Source organism: Vanacampus margaritifer, chromosome 4, assembly GCF_051991255.1.
Source record: "Vanacampus margaritifer isolate UIUO_Vmar chromosome 4, RoL_Vmar_1.0, whole genome shotgun sequence".
NCBI classification, from domain to species: domain Eukaryota; kingdom Metazoa; phylum Chordata; class Actinopteri; order Syngnathiformes; family Syngnathidae; genus Vanacampus; species Vanacampus margaritifer.
In genome coordinates this window covers 17,308,527-17,334,098 of record NC_135435.1, presented here as the reverse complement: position 1 = coordinate 17,334,098, position 25,572 = coordinate 17,308,527, and the positions used below count along the sequence as shown (strand labels likewise).

At 38.5% G+C, this 25,572-nt stretch overlaps 1 long non-coding RNA gene across 3 annotated transcripts in view; it reads right to left on the bottom strand.

Annotated features, from left to right (window-relative positions):
• The window catches only part of LOC144050782 (uncharacterized), an 89,431-nt gene that overhangs the window by 44,751 nt on the left and 19,108 nt on the right, over positions 1-25,572 (bottom strand). For 2 of the 3 annotated variants that reach the window (XR_013293927.1, XR_013293928.1), the window contains exons 3-4: positions 3,759-3,840; positions 1,819-2,127 (exon numbers count right to left, since the gene is read on the bottom strand). This is a non-coding gene — a long non-coding RNA (uncharacterized LOC144050782). Of the gene's footprint in view, positions 1-1,818; positions 2,128-3,758; positions 3,841-25,572 lie in introns of those variants that run through there. The other variant, XR_013293929.1, reaches the window with a different exon arrangement.

Sequence of the window (25,572 nt, the reverse complement as noted above, 5' to 3'; positions counted from 1 at the left end):
TGATTGATGAAATGGAGTCCAAAGTCACTAGTGGTTACGTTGGATTGGTGGAACAGTCATGTGCATTAAAATCAGAACAAATAGGTTGCGCAAGCAATGGGCCGAATGTAAACGATGTAACTTTGTAAAAGTATGTTTCTGCTGAGGAAAAAAATTCAAAAGTAAAACGTATGTTGGTTTCAAACTACTCTGACTTAGCCTAACTACGTTTCTACACACCTCTGAGATAGACCCAATGTTGTTCGGCAGACTTAAAATCCTTTAATTTTCTCAAAAATCGAACACACACCTTGTAATCTGGATGTTGTGTTTTCTGTTTGTTGTCTTTAATTTAAATTCCTTATAATGTCTGCTTTAACATTTTCATCTGCATATAATCACGAGCAGGGGTCTTAAGTTTTCGTCATAATCGGAATTAGAACTACTTCCTGTTTACGTGTCTAAGTCTAGCCTAATGCTGTGGTCGGCAGATAGATGCAACGCAAGCTGAGCTTTTCTGGCGATATATTTCCAACGTGGGATCCGATGGTACGAGATAACACAGCCAACATCCAATAGGACAGAGCAAAAATGGTTGGATAAGGGCGAGTTTACAGCTATTATTGTACTTTCACCCAAGATAGCATTTAGCATTAGCACCAGAATGACTAGCGATGTTCAAACTTTTTTCCAACCCCCCTCGGCGAACAATAGCAAGCGAGACACTGGCACTACCCGATATAACCTAGCATAATAACGCTAATACGGTACAATTACAATATGGTAAACTACCAGTACCTACATACAATGCTTTATAAAAAAATAATGTGCCTGATAACGCGGAGCACCTGATGTATGAAAATATTTTAAAATAGACCTGTTCATTTATATTGTATTTAATACTACGATGCGCCCAATGGACCGAAAACTACGGTGTATGTAGATGGAGATTGATAATAAAAGTCCGAAAAAAGGACACATATGATCTTTTGTTTGTTTCCACAACTACAGTGACCCAAAAATCAACAAAGGTAGTCAGTACTAAACTGATAGATACAATGTACGCTATTCCGCAAATACAGTCTTTAAATTCACATGATTTCCAAGAAACTCTTGCTAGAACACGATATAGATGTATTTTAAAATTGTATTTTATTGATCAAATTCCCACAACCTTCAGTCCCCTCTTCCTGCAACAGTATGTCACTGAAAGCCTACTTGAGAAGTTATGGAACCTTTACTGGTGAGAGATTTATCTTTGCACCCTCGTGCATACTTGGCATAAATATACACGAATAAACAAAAGCCATACACATCCTTAACACGCACATACTGTCCACACAAGTGAAGAGGAATAAATGGGAGCGATCAGCCACTGGGTTCTTGTACCAGCCGAGGGTTCCGGTCTAACGCCAATCGCTGTCTGTCTCGTCGTCAGCCATGGGCAAACGCTGCCGCCCAGGAGTGACGCGATGGGACAGCGTACGTTTCCAGTGGTGAGGTTTAACCGTGCGTGCGGACACGCTCTGAGACCTGCCGAGGAAATTCGCACCACCCCTTGGCCTCTTTGTCTCATGAGTGTCGGGAGCGCTCGGCCACACGCATCTTATCCAAACATCGGACTCGACTCCGTGACACAGCACACCTGGTACTTCGGCCTCTCTTTCTCGAATTAGACGTATTCGTCGTGTGGAATCTTTCTGCATGGTTTTCATTAGACGATGTCCTTATTTATTTATTTATTTATTTATTTTATTTTTTTTCTGGGAGATCTCAGTATTGATCATTTGAAATGTCATCATCATTGTTCTCCCTTTTTTTTTTTTTTTTTGTATGTGTGTTTGTGCGTGTGTGTGTGCGTGCGTGCGTGTGTGCGTGCGTGTGTGTGCGTGCGTGCGTGCGTGCGTGCGTGAGAAAAAAATAAAATAAATAAATAAGAATTCCCATACCGTTCACCTAAACCGAACACTTCAAAATCCAGCCAGAGTCGTGGGGCCGCCAGGAGACCCGAAGGGGGACCAAAGAAAAGAAAGAAAAGCGAAGCCCAGCACCGACCAGACACCACCCACCGGGCCACTAACCTTCACCAACCCCAGAGACATCCAAACTCCAACAAATCAGGGAAACCTCAAGGGCCCAAAAGAGAAACTGAGGAAAGGTAGAAAGGACAGACGAAGCAGAGTGTCCTTATGTTGCTTCCTTCTGTTTTTGTTGTTCGAAATCTTCACTTTTTATCAGCAAAAGATGCAATCTTAGCAATTATACTGCTTAAAGTGGAAGTCAATCTTAAATATTTCTTGACAATAATATGTTATGTTTGACCTCATTAGTCTAAACATGACATTCTGATTAATATTACATTTGTGGAATATGAGTTATGAAGCAAAATCCAGCCGTTTTTTAATCCATCTAAGGGCGCGGCCATTTTGCCACTTGCAATGTTGCTCAGGGATCAGGCAACAACCAATCACAGCTCACCTGTTTTCTGAAACTGAGCTGTGATTGGTTGTTACCTGAGGAGCAACTGTGATGTCATCTTCAGTTGACAGCAAGTTCCATTAACGCAATATTTAGACTAGTGGGGCTGCATAGAACATGTTAATGTCTGAAACATTTTTTTAGGGTTGACTTAACCCTTAACCTTTAAAGAGATGGTTCAGTAAAATATGGACACGACGACAATAATACCAAAGTGTGAAGTAGTCATTAAAATGAATGCTGAGATACCTACACAGTATATTGTGCCTAACAATTTTACTTTTGACAGTTTTACATTTTATATTTGCAAAAATGACAAAATCCTACTTAAAATTGTGCCTATTTGGTTACTCATGATGGCGACCATTTGACCCTTGCACTTTCTAATCAATCAATTTTAAATACCGCTTTTCCTGTTTTGGGTCACAGGGAGCTGTACCCACAGCTTACTTTGTGCGAAAGCCAATCACAGGGCCCATACATGGAGATGGACAAATATTTTAAAAATCACATTCAACCGTTCACTGAAGGACAATGAAACTGATTATTTGGATACGTAATTGGGTGGATGGGCAGACTGACACAGGGAAATTAAATTTACATTAAAGCTATGATAAATTAAAATTATAGCACAAATACTGCTACAATATTTCAATGAATTACTTACTTTCTAAATTTTGACAAATAGATGGCCAACCAGCCTCCCGGAACATTATTTACTTAATTATTTATTTATTTTTAATTTAATTTTAATTAAAAAAAAAATTTTAATTTTAATTTTAATTGTAATTTATTTATCTACATAATCCCTTGGCAGGTGCCTTAAAACAGACAAGGTATATCAACAAGTAAGAACATCATTCAATAATTCACACTTTTCTCATTGATTGAAAGTGGCTAACTATAAAGTGCAAGTAGGAAAGTGCTTTTAGTTAGTCAATAACACAATCTGGGTTAAACATACCCAGGTGTTTTAAGGGTGTAGCCTCCTTTGCATATAAACTGGATCAGAGCCGAGTTAGTAGTATTAAATGTAGTTGTAAAACTATAGTGGTAGTTCAACTAATGCATGGTAAACATAAATCCTGTTTCTACCAAGCAGAAAGGTTGCGGTCATGTTGGGACAATACGCTTGCAATAAAAGTGTCAGTAGCATTCATAAGCCACACAAGAATTGAGATTGTTCCCACCGCACTGGACGTTGATTTCGTCTGACAAGAATATGAGTGTGTTTCTGTACTTAATGGAGCGTGACAAGCAGCCTTCGGAGTCCAACAAACCAGCCACACATTTTTACTCACGGGCCACTCAAGTGAAGCCTTTCTCACGTTGCCTCTCGTCGCGTCTCGACCTTCTCGTCCACCCCTGGAACCTTCTCTTGCTCTGTGATAGAATTAGAGAGTCCTTGAACCATAGTGATCACACTTCCTGTTGTAATTACTAATAAGAAGCATTGGATGGCGGAGGAGGAGGAGCTTTGGTGACAAGCGCAGCAGAAGCAGCCAAAGATGGCTGCCAAGTTGTGGAATTTGCAAAAATAATTTGTTTGCGTATGTGGATCGCAAGCATGTTTACAAGAGTATGTGAAGTTGTGACAAAATACAGAGCAACCATAGGTTCCTCCTTTTATTATTGTTTTGTTTTTAAATCTCATTACAAAAATAAATCATAATCATCTTTTCCTCACGCCCGTGCCAGGCTTAACGCCGAGCGTCATTTTATCTAACTTCATGGTCTTCAGGACAATTTCAAGCATAAAGCAGCTGTTTATTTTGGGAATGGTCTGCGTTAAATCTAATTTCTGCAGGATTGGGTGCTGGGAGAACTCGGAATCCCCTGCAGCTTTGGAGGAGGAAGAGGAGATACGTGACCCCGGGAGGTCAGCAGTCCCCTCCGCTAGGTTACAGGGGCTCCTGCGCGAGGGCTGGCTTGCGGTCAAAGGTCAGTCTGCTGGCTCATTCTACTCTGCCCTGGCGCCTGCCGGCACAGCCCTCAATTTGTAAAGCGGTACAGGGTGACCCCAGAGGGCCTCTCCTGGTTTCCCTGGCCAAACACAGGTCTTAAACACTACCAGCCTCCCTCCAATTCTTGCCTTGTCTCCCCCATCCCGAACCAGGACCTGGAGTCAAACACACACACACACACGCACGCACACACGTACACGTCCTTAATAAGAGGAATTACCCCGGGCAGGGACAGCAGAGAAGAGGAGGGGGAGCAGGTATGCCGCCATCTCCGCCTCATTACTCAGTGGATTTATGTAGGATAATATGCCCTGTGTGTAGTGGCGCGCTTGAACGCTTAACTTCTTGACCTTCACTGTAAAGAAGTAAATTAATAAATACAAAGCTAGGCTGCGGATTGGAAGAAATTCAAGAAGCCGAATTAGTGTGGACTCTCAGATTAGCACCAGGTTGAAAATGAAATGCATCTTCACTTATTGGTCATCATCTCCGTTGACTTTATTTTGATTAGAATGAGTTCTGTCATGTCTTGTTAGGTTTTCATTTCCACCTGTTCTTGTCAACCAATTAGCTCCCTTGATTCATTCGTCCCCCTTTTTTTTTTTTTCATGGTTTGTTTCCTATTGAGGTGAATTTATTAAAAGTCTTGATTTGTTCCTTTGGGTGTTTTTCGGATTCCTGCTTAGCTTTGTTTTTTTTATTCCGAAATTTCTTGCTTGCCTTAAATATATATATATATATATATATATATATATATATATATATATATATACTAAAAAATAAATACCATTTGAAATTCCTGCACTCTGTTTTTTTCTGCACTTGGGTCCTCCACAGAATCCACCACGCAAGACTCGAACCGTGACATTCCTCATTTTTGTTGCCAGTGGTTTAGACATTAGTGGCTGTGTCCCGAGTTATTTCCAGGAGCCACTAAATGTACACTGTTACTCAAGCTGTGCACCGTCTACTTTACATTGTAGCGAAATGTCATTTCTTCAGCATTGTGCCATGAAAATTTATATATACAAAATATTTGGATTTTTTTTTTCCTGAAGATTTGGAAACACAGTGGTGAATTGAGATACGAGTGACATGTTTAATGAGTTCTTTGAGATATGAGTTGTCCTTCTGCCGATTCAGAAGCAATTGTTGAAAAGTTCTTCAAAAAAGAGGCTTCAAGCTGTTGATTGAAGCTCCCAGTTGAAGTTCATTGTCAAACTGAATATTGAACAAAGAGAGTTACTCATTTTTTTTCTTAAAAAAAATACATAGTCTATTTTACGACTGTGTGTTTGGCTTAATGCAAAACGACATTTATATAGTATAAATATATATGTATTTTTTTAACGCACAATTAATGACCGCCCCTTACTTAGAAAGCCTGTACTGGGGGAATTCCAGTTGCAACGCAGCAGACACGTCCACGTGAAAATGTAGCTGTAATAAATTTAATAAAAATGCATATATTTGTGGAGACTGAGGTTAAGTTGTCTTTTACAATTTTAAAATGTGCAGAATTTCACAAGTTACTTCATGTTAAAGATTATATAGCTCTTAATATGAGAAGAAAAATGTACTGAGCTGTCACCAATGTCTTACAAATGCAATTATGCCATCTAGTGGCAGAAAAATGACCTCAACACAAGTCAATATCTCACTCTTCTTCTGCTTTGCAGTACAGTCCATCTTTTTAATTTCAACTCAATTTTATGAAGTATGAAATTACTCTGTCAATGACTAAAATATGCAGCCATATTTCTATTAGTTTAACATTGTTTTCCACTTTTATGTTAAGAGTATGACAACTTTTATAGTAAATGTTATTAAACAGAGCAGATATAAAATTTGCTATTAATAGTGAGTTAACTATTGAAGCCATGCGATTAAAAATGTTGACAACCCTACAAGGCTTAACATTTATTAAAATAGGCCACAACTTAGCTATAATGGGAAAATGTGTGTTATAGAACTGTATTTTTCTCATTTAAAAACACATTAAAACATTTTTATTGCATTTTTTGAAAGGCCGGAACAGTGACATTTCCATCTATTTCAATGGGGAAAGATAGAAGTGTGGTCACGGAACGAATTAAACTCATATCTCAAGGCATCCCTGATAGTGTCAATAACATTTACCCTTGCAGAAGAATTAAAGGATTATTCTCCCTCATTGTCAACAAGCTTCTGACAGCCTCATCTCAACATGGCGACCACATGCCAGGGTGTGGTCACCAAAGTAGGCCGAGACGGGACATGGCGGTGGGTCTGAAGGTGTCCTAATCCACCCGCACCCAACATAATGTCCCGTCATGTCCTACACTCTGGGGGCTCTCCACGGACTGCTGAGACTCTGAGCTGGGCTCTGATTCGGCCCAGCTGGAGGAAGCGGGCGATCAGAGTTCAGTTGGTGCAGACAGAAGTAAAGTAAACAGCCGTGGTCATTGGGCAGGCCGTTAGCAGGCCTCGGACAGATGAGCAGGGGGCCGGGAGGACCACACACATACTCGCAGAGGCAGACCACACAAGGGCCAGGGCTCAGGGGCCTACGCACGCTAACACCCGCCCCATCGACAGGGCTCCCCTGTGGGCCAAAGCATGCTGCAGGTCAGGGCGGAGCATCGCCGTGTAGAGCAGTACAACAACACGCCGGTACCGAGACGGTCGGCACCTCGCCGATGACACGCAAGACCGAGTCATCATCCTGAGAGAGAAACTGACAGTCGTGATGCAGTAATCAAATTCCTGGAAGTTTAAAAGATTCCAAAGTACTCTACTCTTCCACTGCCAGAAAGTCATAAATTGCATTTTAGAGAGTGTCAGCTGGGATGTTACAAACTCAAATTATAAGTTGCGGCATATAAGGATATTTCAAAAATGTGTTTTAGGATTGTGGTTTGTAAAACAAAAAGCTCCAACAGGGAGCGCAGCCACATCCGACAAGTTCAATTGTTTCATCTTTGGTTTTGGATGGAGTAACTTTTTCCTCGAGATAAAAGCCTTAGAATGAAAATACATCAGTGCAGTGCTCTAAACTTGAATGCGTCTAAGGTTGCACAAGACAAAATTCTGGGGGAATGATACACCTCTAAAATCCCCTTAACAGTTATTCAGCAAGGGATCAATAAAAAAAAGTGTGCTTTTCTTTTTCATGTGCTGTTTTTGCAACGCATCAAAAAAGAAGGACCTCAACAAAGTTGTTTAGCTCACACAATCCACTCAAATTTCAGATTTGTTTCTACTCCAAATCTGATCATGTACTTACTGAACTGCTCAAAATGTGCATTGGCCCATCTCAGGCAACTTTTTTATTTTATTGTACTGGAACTCCACTCACAGGAGTAATTTTATTTGTATTTTTTTTGCATATACAGCAAATATAGCCACACGACATCCACCCCAATAGCATGATGACACTACATTACAGTAATTATAATAAATAAATTAAATAAAGAATTGGCAACGGGAGTCCCCCAAAAACCCCACCCTCCCCTAAAATCCAAGTCAGAGTTGAAACATTATTAAATATACAGAAAAATAAATGTGTGAACCTCCTTTTGGCTTTCTCGTTGTCTGCAGAGGGTCTGAATGATGCAACTTCCTGTGGACCAGGTGACTTGTGAAATAGTTTCATTTATTTCCGATGGTTTAATGTGTTAGGGTATTAGGAAGGAAACAACTGAAGTGGAGATTTAAAATAAATAGCATTGTTTTGTTTTGTTTTTCAAGAAAATATGTATAAATGGGATAGAGAGTAACACAAATATAAAAAATATACTGTATACTAATATTTCCAATCAATTTGAATCATATTTAATGGTGAAGTCTGACTTTAGAAAGCGGGACAGGCCACAAATGCTATTTTCCAGCGCTCAAGGTGGTTAAAACAAATATTTTAAAATTGTTTTTATGGAATATGCAATCAGAAAAAAAGTGCAAGTCACATTGTGTGATAAACCATAAATGTTACATTTTATTTTACCATTGAATGTATACATTTTAAATTACCTTTAAGAAGAACTTTGAATACACAGAAAGTTAAGCATTTAAAAAAATATATATATTTTTTTATAATTTATTATTTCAAGTTGTTAACTCTTCTTTACAAGTTGTCATTCTGACTTATCACAATGTTTACTTTTTTTTTTTTTTTACATTAATTTCACATCTTGCTTCTGTTAAGAATGTAAAGATGTAACTGAAATGTAGTGCAGCTGATATAAGTTTTAAATGCCATTATTCGCTATATAAAACATACTCCCAAGTCCAGAAGTTCCAGTAGAGGCCGACGAGTGTCCCAGAACAGATTATGTTCCACATCAGAGGTTCTACTGTAATATATTAGACAAAACTGTCTCTCATCCACACACACTGAAATGAGATGGCAAACACATTAACACATGAAAGCTAAACAAAAATAAATGTAGCGCACAAACACACGCTCTCCCTTTCTCTCTCCCTCGAACCATCCGTCTCTTGCTTTATCTGGACAGTGTCAGAATGACCCATGGGAGAGGCAGCACGCGTATGTGTGTGCGTGTGCGTTTGACATACACATGGGTGGAGTGAGGAGTAATGCTCTCAATCACAATTACTCCCTACTGCCACCAGTCACGCTGCCTGCCTCGCATCTCACACACACACATACACACACACACGCACACACACGGTCAGGAGTCGGACCTCACCTCCGATGAGGATCTGGCGCAGCTGTTTGGCGGGATCAGGCCGAACCATCTGCCCAGCACACACCCCTATGTGTGTGTGTGTGTGTATTAGCACGCTGCCTCTCCCCTCTTTCATCGCTTATCTCTACATTTAATACCGCATTTGTGATAACGAATGACAGGTAGCCAGGGCCGGATCCCTCCCCCCTTCTGGCCTTTATCTCATAATGGTACGAGCTGCATTCTTCCATCCAGCACATGGCTCTGCGATTCATCATATGTCCTTGTCACAAGGTGGGCAGCCTACCCCAAACACATTTTCGAGATTAAAAAGAGCAATAAGTATAAGATTTGTTCAGCAAGAGCGTTGTTTAACTGCTTTGGGGCTGTTGGTTTAAAAAAAATGATAATTGAACTTATTTAGAGAAAACTGATGTGAGCACACATTTTGGGTCGGGGTCACGCTTGGCAAGGACACAACGAGGGTTCAGTGTCTGGGCAGGAGGTTGGGGGTCAGGTGGGGTACAAGTGGCTGAGATTGGAGGTCATGGATGAACATTTGAGGGGAAGGGCACAATTCTCAAAGGCAGGAGAACTTTGGGTCAGGGTTGTGGGAAGTGTTTTGGAAGCAGGCATTTTCAGACTCATAGCTGGACATTTCTTATCTTCTGCCAAGAAGCTGGTGAAGGTCATGCAGAGAAGTGAAATATGGCTGTCAGGTACCAGGGAAGTTGAACACAGACTCCTTCCTGACCTGCCACAAGAGTGTCTGGGTCCCCGACGGGTGACAGGATGGGGGTCATGCCCTGTACGGGCTGAGAGGAGGTTCTCACGCATGAACACACACATGTACCACGTACACACACATTCCTATAAAATAAGAAAAGTCAAGAAAATCGTGCTTATGGTGCAAAAGTAGGTTGTACCCATAAAAAAAAAAATTACCTGTAGAAAAAAAAATCTGTAAAAGTTGTGATTTGTACTTGTAAAAAATAAATAAATAATAAAATGTACCTGTAGAAAAAAAGTACATTTGTATCTGTAAAAAGTAAAATAAAATAAATTATTTCCCACAAGCACTAATTTGATTTAGAACATTGTAAACAATTAAAAAAAAAGAAAAAAAAAAAAAGCTTAACGCTGTTTAATGCCACTCCGAGTCCTCATTGAAGTTTACTGTCAAACTAAATACAAAACAATACACATGATGTATTTAAAAGGTTCCGATAGGGTCGCACACAATGGCAGACAAGTTTCTGTCTGGGCTATGGCTACATATGTAGTTTAGCGCCACCAGAGTGTGAATGTGTGAATGCATGAATAATGTATTCATTGTGAAGTATCCTTGAGTGTCTAGAAAAGCGCTATATAAGTCTGATGCGTTATTATTACTTTCTAGCTTTCTGCTAGCTTGATGCTAACACACAATACCAAACACCACTGATATTTAAACACAACGCATGTAGACACACAATACAACAATAGTCTTAAGCATGCGTAAAAATGGCTGTTATGATTGTAGTTTACAGTCACTTGCAGTAGTTGTGAAAGTCTTCTTTGTTTATGTCTTCATGACATGTCTTCACTTTATACTGCCTTCCAGTGGCCAAGGCACACAATGCAGGAGGAGTTGCATTCAATTAATCATAATACACAAATAGTTTGCTGTATTCTTTACATTCTATTTTAGTATGTTATTTATGTATGTTTTTTTTCTAAAGAAGTCAATATTATAGAGAGCTATTTTCCATATTTCATATTTTTGGGGGGAGTCTTAATGGCATTTTCACTCATTTCAATTGGGAAAAAGGATTTTGGAGTTATGAGCGTGGTCAACAAATTAAACTTGTATCTCAAGGCCTGCCACTAATGTGCCAATGAAAAGGAAACATTTCTTCTTGTCTGTTAGTAGTACAAATATTTGTCATTTTGTCATCAGTATTTCAATTTATGAGATATAAAGTGAGAAGACAATTTACAAACTGTATAAGTTGTTTCGAAGGTTTTTGTTCGAGAGCTGCATATTTAAGGTTCTTTAATTAAACAAAATTTCCCATAGTAATACTGTATGGTTTGTGGGTTTTTTTGCATTAGTGTTTTAACATTGCCACACAAATTCAAACTAAATTTGATGACACAAAATGGGTCCATCCTGGAGAAACATATTTTACATAATATGATTATTTATTCACAATATACTGTATACCAATAATAGTGATTGATTTGAAGTGCTCAACAATTTTCAACAAGGGACTGTTGACGCGAATACTGTATGATGTAACATTTCTTTTGTTGTTTAATTGTGAGTTTTCTCCAAATTGAAATTGAATGTAATCTACACAGAAGCCTTGGTGAAAATATTTCAGAGTCTGACCTCCAATATTAACATCAGAGGCAGCACTCAGGCTGACTGAAAGTTGAAGGACCTTGGCTCCGACTGCTCCATTGTTTGATGGAACAGGAGACTCGAAAGCGGTCCTTTATGAGACTCGCACGTAGGCCATTTCCCTTCAACCCTGACATCCCCAAACTTGTCCTCCGGTTCCTCTTCGGAAGAGGAGGACCGACTGGCGGGGAAAGCGCGCAAACCGGAGTCAAGTTTGAGAGTCATCGGCCAACGAAGGCCAACAGTAAACACACACATTTATCAACACTGCAAAACTATAGCATTTTGGGACTTTTTCTTATATTCTTTTTTTGCATTTACACAAAGTTTTAGACTTTGTCCTGATTCAAATGATCATGCTGTGCTGTCTTGTAATGGCATTAGCATATTTGTTGTATTAATTTTACCATTTAGCTGGCCTATATTGTCTAACTAATTTTCCGTCTTTTTTTATTCCATGTAATCCATATTATGATTTATATGAATGCTTCCAGCCCACAAATTGAAAGCATAATGATGAGCAAAACCATCCAGCTTTCAACTGTGTATCCTTTTCTCAGTCTTGTTCACAACGAAAGCGATTTGCACGGTTTATGACCAACACATGATGCATGAAACCTTTACAGTCTGTGCTGAAAATAGCACCAACGCCAGAGCTGTGACACATATGGCCCGTTTACAGCATTATGAACACAAATGTATCTTCTTACGTATCACACATTATTTACGTATTCGTATAAATGTCATTTTGTTTGAATTGAGTGAAAAGAAGTGCATTTAAAAATAAAGATAACAGTGTCGTCACTGAGACACAAAAAGCTGGTTTTATAAAGGAATAACGATCATGTTTATATTCAGCAGTGAGTGCTTGATCCATTCGTCTGGTACCAGGAAATATTACCAAATGAAATTTATACATGATCGATATTCTATAATCGCTTATCTTGTTCATTATAGTGGGGTAAATTAAATGCAAAAATAAAATGAAAAATATGAAATAAAGTTTGCATGAATGAAAATATTAATCAATGCCAATAAAATAAAAGGGAAACTTAAATTAAACTACAGGACTGTTTCAATAACTTGATATGATTTTGCAAGCTGGTGTGTTCAAATTTCTTCTCACGTCAACAGCATGTTTTTAAACAGGTCAAATTTGGACATTTACTGTTTTTATCTTTACAGATATAGAGATGCCCTTCACTGGAAGACAAAAAGCATTTTGTGTGTTGAAGTGTGCTCGATCACAGTCGAACAAGAGTGTGCAGCGTGCATTTGTGAGGGCGTTCTCACACAGTCACCAACAGCAATGCAGAATTGGACATGGCACACAATTTCTAAGAGGGAGGCTGTTTGTGTACGACAAAAAGATCTGGATGACTAAAAACATCGGAAGAGACGGTCGAGTGTGTTTGTCAAAAATAACATCAAAATTGCAAAGAATTACAAAGAATAACATTTTGTGAACTCGGCTATGAAATCCACATACATTTTGATTTTTTTTTTCTATTCAAATTTGGATGAATACAGTAAATCTTATATTTTTTGTTTTGTTTCATTAATCTTGACCATTTAGTGTCATATTTGCAAATTATCATGACAAATGCTATGAAACACCCTGTACAATTGCAATTCAAGCTGTATTTCACTTTTAAGTACTATACATTTTCATGACTGTTTGTTCTCAAACATTTCGCTACAATCTTATGTCACAATTTTTCCTATTTGTAAGTGCAGACTTACTGTATTTTAATAAGTACATTTTGATGTGAAAAGTTGCAGAACAACCCTATACAGTTTTGTGCTTTGAGGGAAAAGTTGATCATTACAATGTTCAAATCCATAAATTGTAGTGAATCCACACATAATATCATATAAAAATAATCAATATTATACCGGAATACTGATGACCACTTACATTTTATCGTTGATTTGCTTATTCACAACACAATGAGTACACTGAGTGTGAAGGTCTTGCTGACAAACCCCTCTAGAGGGCGTTAACATACTTTATGGGTCTGTGGGTTGGGCACAATTAGTTTGAATTTCACATTTTTGAGGATATAAATATATGAATTAATTTCTACATGTAGCATGTCATTTTCAGATCAGACTTTAGCATTCATCTGTGGATTAAAAAGCTAAAAATGTTGCCGTAATGAGGATCACGCCTGCCCGCTTGTATCTCTCACACGCACATTCAATGACCGGGTCATCATTCAGAGACACTTTAGTGTGTCTGTTGGCCTTTCACATATTTTCGCATATCTGCTGCACTAAACGCTCATAATTGATGCATCTGTCTGTCAACTCGCAGCACATGATTGCGCTAAAACGGTTCTGTGAAGAGAGAAGGCAGGCTGGATATGTTGGGGGGGGTGGTGGTCTCACAGAGCCCTTATATCTAATGATTTGGGGTCCCGGGGTCCCGAGCTTTTTGGCTGTGTGGTCTTGAGCAGACACAGCAGACTCAGTGAAAGGCAGCCCCCCTCTGGGACAGAAACAACATTCATTCTGCAGATCAAATGGCAGCATAACACGAGGTCTACATCAGATCTCAGCACGGCACAAAAGAGCTGTTATGTCACTCAATATCGGACAGAACAAGCTTTTACAAAGCACACAAGGTCAGTGTCACCCCAACATGCAAACGCCTTGCACAATATTGCACTTGTCCCGGGGACAGAACAATTCTCTGGTACCTTAAAAAGGAGTTTGTTAATTGCTGCCGGGTCCACATTTCTCCTTCATCTATTAATAGAAAGTGAAATGGAATACTGTGGAATCCAGAGATGGAATAAAAGCCAAGGGGATCTGAGTGATTGCTACTATAAAACGTCTCCCAGGCCTTGTAGAGCTGTAAAGGACCAAGTAGAGATAGTGGGACAAGCCTGTTCTCAGGCTGCAAACATGCGCCTGGCTGCCTTCAACGCTGCTCTGCCTCGTCACTTTTTCCCTCTCCTCGCCCTCGTGTTTCCCCTCGCTCGCTCGCTCGCTCGCTGGCTCTTTTACTTTTTTCTTCGTCTAACGTCTCTTTTAGTACTTTGTCTCGCTGTGGCTCTTCTGGCCCATGAGGCACGCAAGAACGCTTTGACAGGGCTATTTAAGGATGTGCGTGCGTGTGCGTGCGCATTTGCGTATGAGCGTGGAGGGTTAAGGCAGGAGTCTGGGGAAACAGTAACCAGAGTGTTTCGCCGGAAGGTGCCGGATGGGTTCAGGGGACTCGGGATTGTTCTGTGATCCATCATGCAGTAGAGAGTTCAGCAACTCCTGCTGCCATTCACAAATCAACTCCATAAAGTTGAAGTTACAGAAGTGCTGGACGGGTTTACTGACCTTTTCTTTTTATTACAAGTGTTGCATTGTGTGCTGATGTTTAATCATATTTTGTATTTTCTGGTTTGGTCTTGTGAAGTGAGATTTAATTTCAAGCCAGTGTGCTGTGAATACACATTCGCTCATTTGTTCAGCGACAAAGACATAAATGCACGTCACTGACGAAAAGTCAATTGTGTTAAGAGATTTTTTTTATTATTAATAAACATTGTCTTATAATTTTTAATAGTTTACATATAATAATTAGAGTAACGCTAGTAGTAATTCAATGAGTTTGATCCATGCCTTTAGTACATCTAGTGTAATGCACTTAATTTTGGAGTCAGCCAGCCATCAACCTTAAAAGTCTCCAGCCAGCTCAAAATGCTGCTGCTCACCTCCTAATGGAATCATTTACATTTTTGAAACCCTTTTCAAATCCCATTTTTTATGAGACTCTGCACCTGATGGGTGTGTTATTGTTTTGTTTGTCGTTTACATTGTTTTATATTTTATGTTTGATTGTCCGTTTACAGCACTTTGTAACAGCTGTGGTGGTTTTTAAAGTGACTTAATCAGGCAAAGTTGAGTTGAAGTGATTGAGGTCGAGTTGGGGTCGGAGTTGAATCAAGTTGAGGGGTATACTTGCTGGGCCACGAATAAGTGTTACCTTCTTTTAGCCATGCAAACTTTGTATGTATCTGTCATTCATTCATTCATTCATTAATGGCTGGAGTGGTCGCTAGCAAATGTCACATGACCAAATTCAGAAAACCCATGTGCCGCAATTGGTCGTTACCTCAGCCCTGAGCAACTGTGATGTAATTTTCAGTTGACAGCAAGTGGTAAAATGGCCGCCCCCTGCGATGAATAAAAACAGGTGGATTTTGCTGCTTAATTCATATTCCACAAATGCAATGTCCAATGTTAATTAGAATGCCATATTTAGACTAGTGAAGTTACATAGAACATAATTGTAAAGAATATTGTTGGATTGACTTCTTTAAAGGGCTTTGAGTATCTAACATAGAAAAGCGCTATCCAAGTGAAAGCCCATTTGCCATTCAATTAAATTTCTATACCACTTGTCCATGGCAGGTCCACCTATTTAGTGCTACGTACTGTCACCTTCAACTCCCCTCCTGTTTTTATTTAGTTCAGTACAATGTATTTATTTTCTGCAATAAACTATGCATTATGTACCACCATATCGTACTTTGTGGCATATGAATGTGTGCATTGTTGAAGCGACATGATATATTTGTTGCAACTAACAATTCTTTAAATAATCATTTCAACTGTCCTTTTTTAAAATTAATTGATGATTCTCCATCCTTACCATCAAAAACAGGACATCATTTCAAATTGACTGTGCAGAAAATGTCACACATAAATAGGTTACTATCTGCACTAGTTTGTTCCGTAACATGTCAGAAAATAAGCAAAAATGGTAATCATTAAAGCAGATGACGCAAAGAGAACTAGAAATCTGAGAATATTTAATGTCGAGAGGCTGAAATTCGAAGGATTTGGACTATTTACGTCAAACGGGGTCTCAAAAATAGTTTTTTTTAATTTATTTCAACTGTCAATTAGTTTTCAAACCCCACAAAAGATATGGAAGGTAGTCAAGTAAATTCTGCAAAGTTCATCCAAACGCAGCTCTGAACTCTAACCTTAGCAATAACGCTGTCATGAACTCAGCAACATCCTGGCAGAGCCAAAAAATCCAGCAAATGAAAATGCATTCAAATTCCTTTGCTGACAAGATTCTCGTTTATGAGTGACTAGAGGTGAGTTTTCTTATAGCTCTTTGTTTGCCTCTAGTGCAAGCGCGTGCGCGTGCGAACAGTCGAGTCCCGTTAGCCAGCTCTCCGAGAGGTCTCAAATGTCTGTTTTCCTGACGTGTGATCCATAAATATTTGAAGTGGAACGAGCTGTGCTGCGTTGTTGGACAAATCTAATTAACCCAGAACTTCCTCAGGGTTTCTCTGTCTCCGGGGCAGCGTGGGTGTCTTTTACCTTTGCCTGTTCATTTGCCTAAAAGGCTCATCAACTCGGGTAATCGTGCTAATAAACAAATGGTATACAATGATAGTATGAAATGATAATCAATCAGCCAACCAGTCAGAGTTCCTGATTTGATTTTTCATACTGGAGGAAAATCAAACATTCCTTTGAGAATTGTAGTTTACTTTACTTTATTACATAATACGTAATAACTTTTTTTTGTTTGCACTTGACAAATACTACATATATTTAGAGAACTAAATAAATTCAAAAGCTAATAAAAATTAAACTAATACTAACTAGTGGTGCAACGGATCACAAAAGTCACGGTTTGGATCGTTTTTCGGATCAGCAAAAAAAAAAAAAAAGATAAATAGTACTTTGCCTTAATTTATTTTGTAAAGTGCTTTTTTTCATAAAAATAAAAAAAAATATTCAAAATGTCTAATATGGCAGTGGACACAACTTCTAAGTTCAATATGAGGCAGGAACATTTTTATTTTTATATGGTTCATGTGTAAAATAAAAAGGTATAAATGGCTTAAAGTTCTTTTCATATAATCTAAACAGCTAAATTTGACATTTTGAGTTGAATGTCTTTTTCTTTTTTAACGGGCAAAAGTGTTTTTATAAAATAAATGAAGAAAAAGTTCTACAGTGGTACCTCGGAGTTTGAACATAATCCGTTCCTGCGAAGTGTTCAACCTCCAAAACATTTTTTTTCCTATAGGAATTAATGTAAATGCAATTAATCCATTACCAAGCTCCAAAAACAGAAAATTCCTATTTTAATTTATATTTATGTTTTTTACATTTACAGTACAGTACAGTATTTAAACAATAAAAAAAACAATACCTTACCTTTTTTGTTGTGGTGTGATGGCACTAGTAGATGATAAATGCTATGTTAATGCTAGCTTTAGTTCAGTGCTGAGTTTGTGTATTTTACATTTGGCATATTGTTAGACTACTAACATGTCCTTGCATGCGTTGTTTAACGTCAGGCACGTTGTTGAACAGCTAAGGGGGGTCCTCGTGCCAGTATTTACAGAAGTAGTCACGGTAGTTATTTTTTAAAATTATTATTATTTTTTATTTTTATTTTTTATTGTATTTTTTTATTTTTTTAATCGGTGGACAGCATAGAGATAACATCCAACAAATTCCATTGGACTTAAAGTAAGTCATGATCTTCCAGTGTTCTTGTTTAAAAAGGTACAGTAGGTCAATTCATCGCAAAAAAAGTTTTGCAGGTTCACTTAAAGAGTAATTTGTTCGACTAATATGTGGTGGTAACATGAAACTAATAGTTGCATTCTGACACAGTTGCTTTCAAACCACACAAGAAAATCGTTCCTGTGTCTCAACCAGATCAACTTTCAACTCTTACAAGAGCAGCCTAAGATTGAGTCCATAGTGGTGCCCGCATAGGAAATATGGTGCCTCTAAAAATCCCAAAGTGCAACTGATTCCAAGATAGGCCTCCAATCCTTTTAGCCCGATGAGACCATGAGGCCTCTTCTTCTCCCCGCCAGCGCTGGAACGCCCAATTGAAGAAAGCACTTGGGTGAGGGCGCCCGGGTAAGCGAAAGCCAATGCATGGATCTCATTCATGAGGTCCGGTCTGGTCGCTGATTTCATTAGAGCGCACCGCACTATTAGAGCGGCCTCAGTTTGCTTTGCGCTCGCTCGGAGCCTCACATTTCCATAATGCCGGAGAAGATTCTGTTTCACACACCAGGAGCACGTTCAAACCATTTCCTACACAAACCACCGGTTTGAAGTTATTAGACATTTTCACAATAAATAAAAAGGCAAGTGTGGCCAGAGGCTCGTTAAAGGAGGTTAGCTCGAAAACCACGTCAAAGCGCGAGGTGTTTCCTTACTCCTTGACAAATTGCTGTGTACAACTTACCCACTCCGTCAAGGACTTAGTTCACATTGACATGGGCTGTCCATTTATTTGTTTGTGTCCAATTTCATTGCTTCAAATGTTGATATGTCACGCACTCTTTTGAAAGGGCCAGTATTGTAAACGAAAAGAAAATCCAAATGGTTAAAAGTATTCAGTGAAAAAAAGTAACTTCTGATAGACTTTCTTTTTTTGGGAGAGAAGGTCATTACTGCTCCATTTGATTGGTCAAATGGATCACTAGTGCTTATATCTGATTGGTTAAAACAGTCATGTGACAAGCAAGGTTATTTTAGTTCACGAAAACTAACTAAAACTAAAATTCAAAAAACTATTTCGTTAATTAAATTAAATAAAAATGAAAATGCTTTTAAAAAAAAAACTAAAACTACATTTTATGATTACAAAACTAAGAATAACTATAATTATAGCGAAAATGTCCTTCGTTTTAGTCTTTGGTAACTAATTTAATGCATGACCCTTTGGGGATGATTTTAAATGTGATTTTATGTAGATTTATTTTGATATTAACTGGAATAAGGACGTTTGAAAGTGTGTCACACAGAAGTGAGGTCATCTAGCAGCAGCCGATAGAAAGGCACCTTCAAATGACGTCGCTCCTAATACAGCCAAAATGCAATGCTAGATAAGAAATGCTTTTTTCCCCCCGTTTTACAATGTTTTTTTTATTAAATATTGCGCACAAGAAATACCTATTAAAAAAAGAAAACAGAAAACTAAGACTGAAACTTTTTTTTTAAGTAACTAAATCTAATAAAAACTAACAGAACCCTCTGGAAAACTAATTAAAACTAACTACATTTAAAAAACAAAACTCAAAATGAAATAAAAACTAACTAAAATGAAAATTCCAAAACTATAATAACCCTAGAAGACTGATCTGACTTGTGAGTAGCAAAATACCAAAATCAAAAGTGCATTTCTTCTTAACATACTCACGTAAAAGTAATAGTAGTATTTACCGTGTTTGTTTGCGAAGTTAGTAAATACAGGTCTTTACTATCCACCTTTGCTGTTAAAATTATTCAATCTTGATCTATACAAACGTTGCACAATAGATGGATAATCCAGATCATGCATTTTGTAAATTGTTGATTTAGATTTAACTGAAAATACAGTTAAGATGATTAGACACTTAGTGTACCTTGTTGTATAAAGGATCTTTTTACAACCTTGGATCAAAAACAAAATCCAGGTGCAATAATTGACTACGGCTTCACCTCCCAATTCTGCAGGTGGAAAATATTTCAATCTTGGCAGAGATCTGCGCTCTTTGAGTGCTCTCATAACGCCCCCTCCCCCCCCCCCGGTACCTGTTACACAGTTTTTTTATTCGGTTATTATTATATCCATTCTAAACGGTACAGTATGTCCACAGCTCCGTAGGATATGTTTGCAATATGGTTTTACACAAAACCCGAGACTACCGAATAGCTCTGCACACTCCAAGTGGCCAACAGTCATACAACGCCAACAGAAGGACGAAGAAGGCGGCGCGCTCCAGATGTTCCAACACATGCGGCAGCGGGGAATTGGATGAGACCTTGAATTAAAAAAAGCATCACACACTCGGCATACAGTGCGCTTCCTCTGCGCCTCTTAGAAGTGCGATTCCGTTTCACTGCATACCACCAGCCCCGTGCCACTGAGGATGTATGATGAGAAGGTCCAATTAGGAGCTGTTGGACAGCATGACAGGTTGGAGAACAATACTGCTTTTCTTGGGATTTCTCTGAAGTGTTGGCGCAACCTGTGCGAGTGTGCGTACGTACGTCCAAGATGGAAATACAGTCAAATCCGGCATCAATTTGTTTTGATTTATTAATAACGGGGATCAATACGACCAACCTGCGATAGCCAAAACACGAACATACACACACACACACGAAAGACATGAGCGATTTGTTCGATTCTCTCTACTAACTATTTGTAATTTAGGGCAAATTTTCATATTCATATTCATATTCACAAACTTAGCAATATGACAAGAACATACAATTAGTTGCATCTTTTACCATTAGCATCTACAGTGGATATAAAAAGTCTACACACCCTTGTTCAAATGCCATGTTTTGATATATAAAAAAAATAGATGACGATAAGATTAAATATGTTTAATATCAATAGCACTTTTTTTCCAGACTGATACCAGTACTCAACTCTTGAGTAGTCACTGATACCGACACAAATACAGATACCATACCACCACCACTAGTACTTTTGCCAAAAAAGTTCTGAAGAAAAGCAATGACAGATAATCTTAAAAGAAAGAACTATATATCCAATATGAAATTTTTCGTTAATTGCATGGAATTAACGGCAATTTTCTAGCCTATGAATTTCCAATTTCTAGTTCCTGATCGTAAAATAGCTACAAGAGGGTGGCCAAAACTGGTATCAGCTGCCATTGTGAGTGCCGATACCTTGAAATAAGGTCGGGTTATTAGCACAATACCGATACCTGGTATCGATACTCACCCATCCCGATGTAAGATAATTTATTGTAAAACTGTTACAGTATAACCTGCACAATTCAATAAATAATCATTTCAAGAGGATAAATAGAAACAAACAACTGGTACTGTATAATCTGGTTGCAAAAGTGTGCACACCCTCTTACAACAGGGGATGCGGTTTTCAGAATCAACCCATGACATATAAATGCATGTTAAATGGGAGGCAGCACACATCTGTCACAATTTAAAGTCCTTCTAATTAAGCAAAAATAAAGTTCACATGTTCAGGTAGGCTTTTCCTGACGTTTTGTTGGTTGTTAACAGACGCTGACTGGCGTTTTGAATTGTTCAGAAATCAATTTACCTTGACTAAAGCCCTAATTCTGGCTAAAGAAAAACATCCCCAAAGCATGATGTTGCCTCAACTTTGTGTGCTGTTCTTTTGGGAATGAGCAGCATTGTGTTTGCAACATGGAAACATGGCAAAAAACAAACAAACAACACTTTAGTTTCATCTGGACAAAACAGAATTTCCCAAACACATGTGAGACAGATTTATTCTGGTCTAATTTTGTTACATCACATGAACTGCTATTTGAGTTGCATAGCCTTCTCTCATGTAAAGTGATCATATTAAGTATTTACTGTATATAAATTTCATAATCAAAATCTCCACAGTGAAAATGTTCGAGAAAGTGTAAACGAGATTACAAAGAGTTGTTTCGTCGCAATTTTACAGACCACCTTGGGCTCTACATGTGAGTGTTTTCTTATTGGTCCCTTATGGCAGTAATCAAGCTTGTCATGTTCAGGGGGTGCCCTGGTTTGTCTTCTCCTGTATTTGTTCTCACGTGTGTCTTACAGCAACAACTAAACGAACAGCAATCACCATGCAACTTGACTGGAGGCAACCAAGTAGCTGTAGTGGGAACATTACCGTTTAGAGTCATTATTTAGTTTTTTTTTTTTTTTTTTTTTTTTTAAATCATCACTTTGTGAAGCCAGTCTTTGAAGTACCTATGAAGGAGCACTAGGACTACGTTGAAAAGACAGAAAATTATGATTTAAATAAGTCATCTGTGACCAAAGGGAGAATGAGCCGTATATAAAATTAGTGGATATTTTTTATGTATTCTAGTAATATCACACTTTATTTTCGTTGTCCTTAATTTTTTTCTCTTTACCCATTTGTACACTTAATACACACACTAGTTGTACTCATTTAAGCATGTTTTATAATGTTGCTGATGTGACACAGAAACCACCGGTACACTATTAGGGCGTAGGTGAATAAATCACACAGTAAAGTACCAAAGTCACAACCAACTGCGTCAGCAATTACTAAAAAAAAAAGAAGAAGAAAAAGGAGGACTATAAATAACTCATTCTAAATGATGTGGGGCTTGGGTTGATTCTTCTGATAAAGTCAGATGGAAAACAAGCAGCATGTATGAACCGGATGAGCTGACAAGCATCAAAGAATGTCTTTGTAGATAGAATAATTATTGCAGCACTTGTTAAGAGCGATGCCCTAATGGATGAACACTGATTTGCTGATTTTTTTTTTTTAGCCTTGGAATAATCGCCCCTTCTACCCTCTTTTCCCTAATTAGGCCTTATCTGGCTTACTTGATGGCAAGACAGCGTGAGGTGGACGAAGGAAATAGAGAGCATACACGCCATGTCGTCAACTCAGATAAGCAGGCTGTTTGTGTATTTTTGTCAATGTGTGTGCATTTTGTGTGTGTTTTATATGCGTATATTTTCTGTGTATTTCTTGTCTGCATATTGTGTGTGTTTGTGTGTGCGTGTGTGTCGTAGAGTCTGGGTCTCTGATTGCCCTTCCCGGGCTTCCCACATTAAAGTGGTCTCTGCCCCGGGGAAGAGATTCCTGACTGCTCGGCAAAATGGGGAATATGGCGAGGAAAAGATAGGGGAGGAGGCGGTAACGTGGGCGAGAGAACGTTTTAGGTAGAAAAAAAAAAAAGAAGAAGAAGAAGTTGCCAAAACAACTCCCAGGCTTCTTCTGGCCTGCATCCAACAGTCTGACACACACTTGTTCAGTCTCTTACAAACACACACACACACACACGGGCTAGCTTCGGCCCCCGCCCACCACATGTTCCTAAGTGCGGACCGCACAGGGGGTAGAATCCCACCACGGCAACCTCCCTGCCCCCATATCCCGTTCCTGTCTTCCCCCTCTCAGCTTTAATTGAGAAGACAAATGGATCTTTCAGAGCTCACTACCACGCCACCATACATCAGTCATGACAATGTTAGCTTTATAACGGCGGGCTCGCCGTGAGCCGAACCATATGTTTGGCCTGTGCCACACGCACGAGCAAACACCTCGGTACCATGCTAATGGCGCCCCACTAATTGCCTGTTGTTGTATTATTAAAGGTAATTTAGGCTCTAATGGAATTCATTCAACATTGTGCGTCAGCCCCGCCCACGCAGACAGACAGCGGCGCTGAGGGCCCTCTCTGCTTACGCCATGCTTTCAAATGTTTTTCTCTTCTAAAAAAATAAAACATTCAGCCGACGAGGAGTCACTGAAACCGAGCTGCAGTCCATAGATTCTGTCATTTGACTCTCCGAGACCTAAAGACATCACAAGGATCTTATATTGTTGTTTAAATAAACACGTCGTTAGCCTAATAGCATAATTGCGAAAGTCATTTTTAACTTACTGTCAAAATATCAATAAAAAGATACCAATGTGGTCGCTAAAATTGCCTTAGTCATCCAGGTGATGGTTCAATCGAGGTAATGGACTCTTCCTGCTTGTTGAATTTGTTGTTTTTGTTTTCAGAAAATATGCAACTGTGCTGAAAAGTCACCATTTCAAAATTTCACTCATTTGAAAAAAATATTAGCATGCCAGTTTACTCTTGAGCACGTTACCTTTTCCACTTTGAAAATACAAAATACAAATAGCCGTCAATGGCAGTGAATGAGTTAATATTAACATTTTCTGTCTATGTAGGAAGTGATGGTGGATCTTGTTCATGAGTATTTCCATGTAAAAAAAAAAAAGAAGAAAGACGGCATTCTTAAACAAAAAAAACACACACTTTTAAACATAAGACAGCTTGCGTAATATAGAATTTTCTGAAAAACAAATATTACCAGGAAAAATCTTATTCAGGGGGGAAAAAAAGTTGTAAAGTTGTAAAATAAATTGCACTCTGTCATTGGCAATATTATAGCTGCTTATTTTATGCCTGAGTATGATATTTTTACCTTAACAAATGGAGCTGCAAAAATATCATTCTCATCATAAAACAGAAAATAAGTGGAGAATAGATCATCACTTTATATCTACTGTAATTGGCACAAATATAGCTGTACTTAAAATGTCCTCCACATAAATGTGATTGGGCCGAAACAGGCCAGTGAGTTACAGTCTATTAATGGCGTAAAACAGTCATGAGAACGTGATAACACTGAATTACAAGGTCTTAGACAAATATGATGGACTGTATTAGAATATATCATCTTAAAAAAAAGCAGACGCCCCTGAGACACGTGAGAACATTTCCCAATCTGACGATCTTTACGCATTTTCATGCACTGGAGACAATCAAACACTCTTTTACTACATTGTCAACAAACAGTAAGGCTCAGGAAATAAACTTTCTTTGTCCTGCTAAGTCATTAGTCATCAAACCAGTTTAATCCAGTTTAATCCGTTATCTTAATGCTAATATAATAAACACTATAGATGGACCAATTGTTATAATATTATACAGCGCACTATATAACCATTTTAGTTGTAGGGAGACTGTAACGGATTAATGACATTTCTATTCTTTTCAATGGAGAAAGATGATTTGTGGTCACAGAACAAATTAATCAAGGCTTCCCTTTGTAACGTGTGTGTATAAATGGTATTAAAAGTGTAGACCATAACATTCATTTAGCTTTTCGTCGTCCACCAAAATGTAAATAGTTTTTTTTTTTGTTTTTTTTATCTGAATGTGTGTCGTTATATCATCCTCCATCAACCAGGAGTAGCCTGCTAGCTAACGACGACAAACAAACCCAAATCCTGTACAGTTCTGTTGTCCACTAGGTCACTTTTGTGTCAATAATGTGTGAATAACTTATTTACACAAAGCCCCTTTTTTTGTTTTTAGCCTTAATCTCTAGTGAATTTTCTGTTTGTCTCCTTTGACACATTTCTCACATTTTGTTTCCAGCACTGCCACAAAATGTCCAACTTTACTCCTTTCTTTTTGCGTCAGTGCTTGTGTTTCCCAGCAAAGGAAGCCAATGTGGTACCCTGGGATCCTCTTAAGCTCTGTGAGTATAATTGCGCTTCTTCCTGGTCCTTGCTCCCATGGCTTGTCATGCCCGGTATCCAGCATGCCGATCC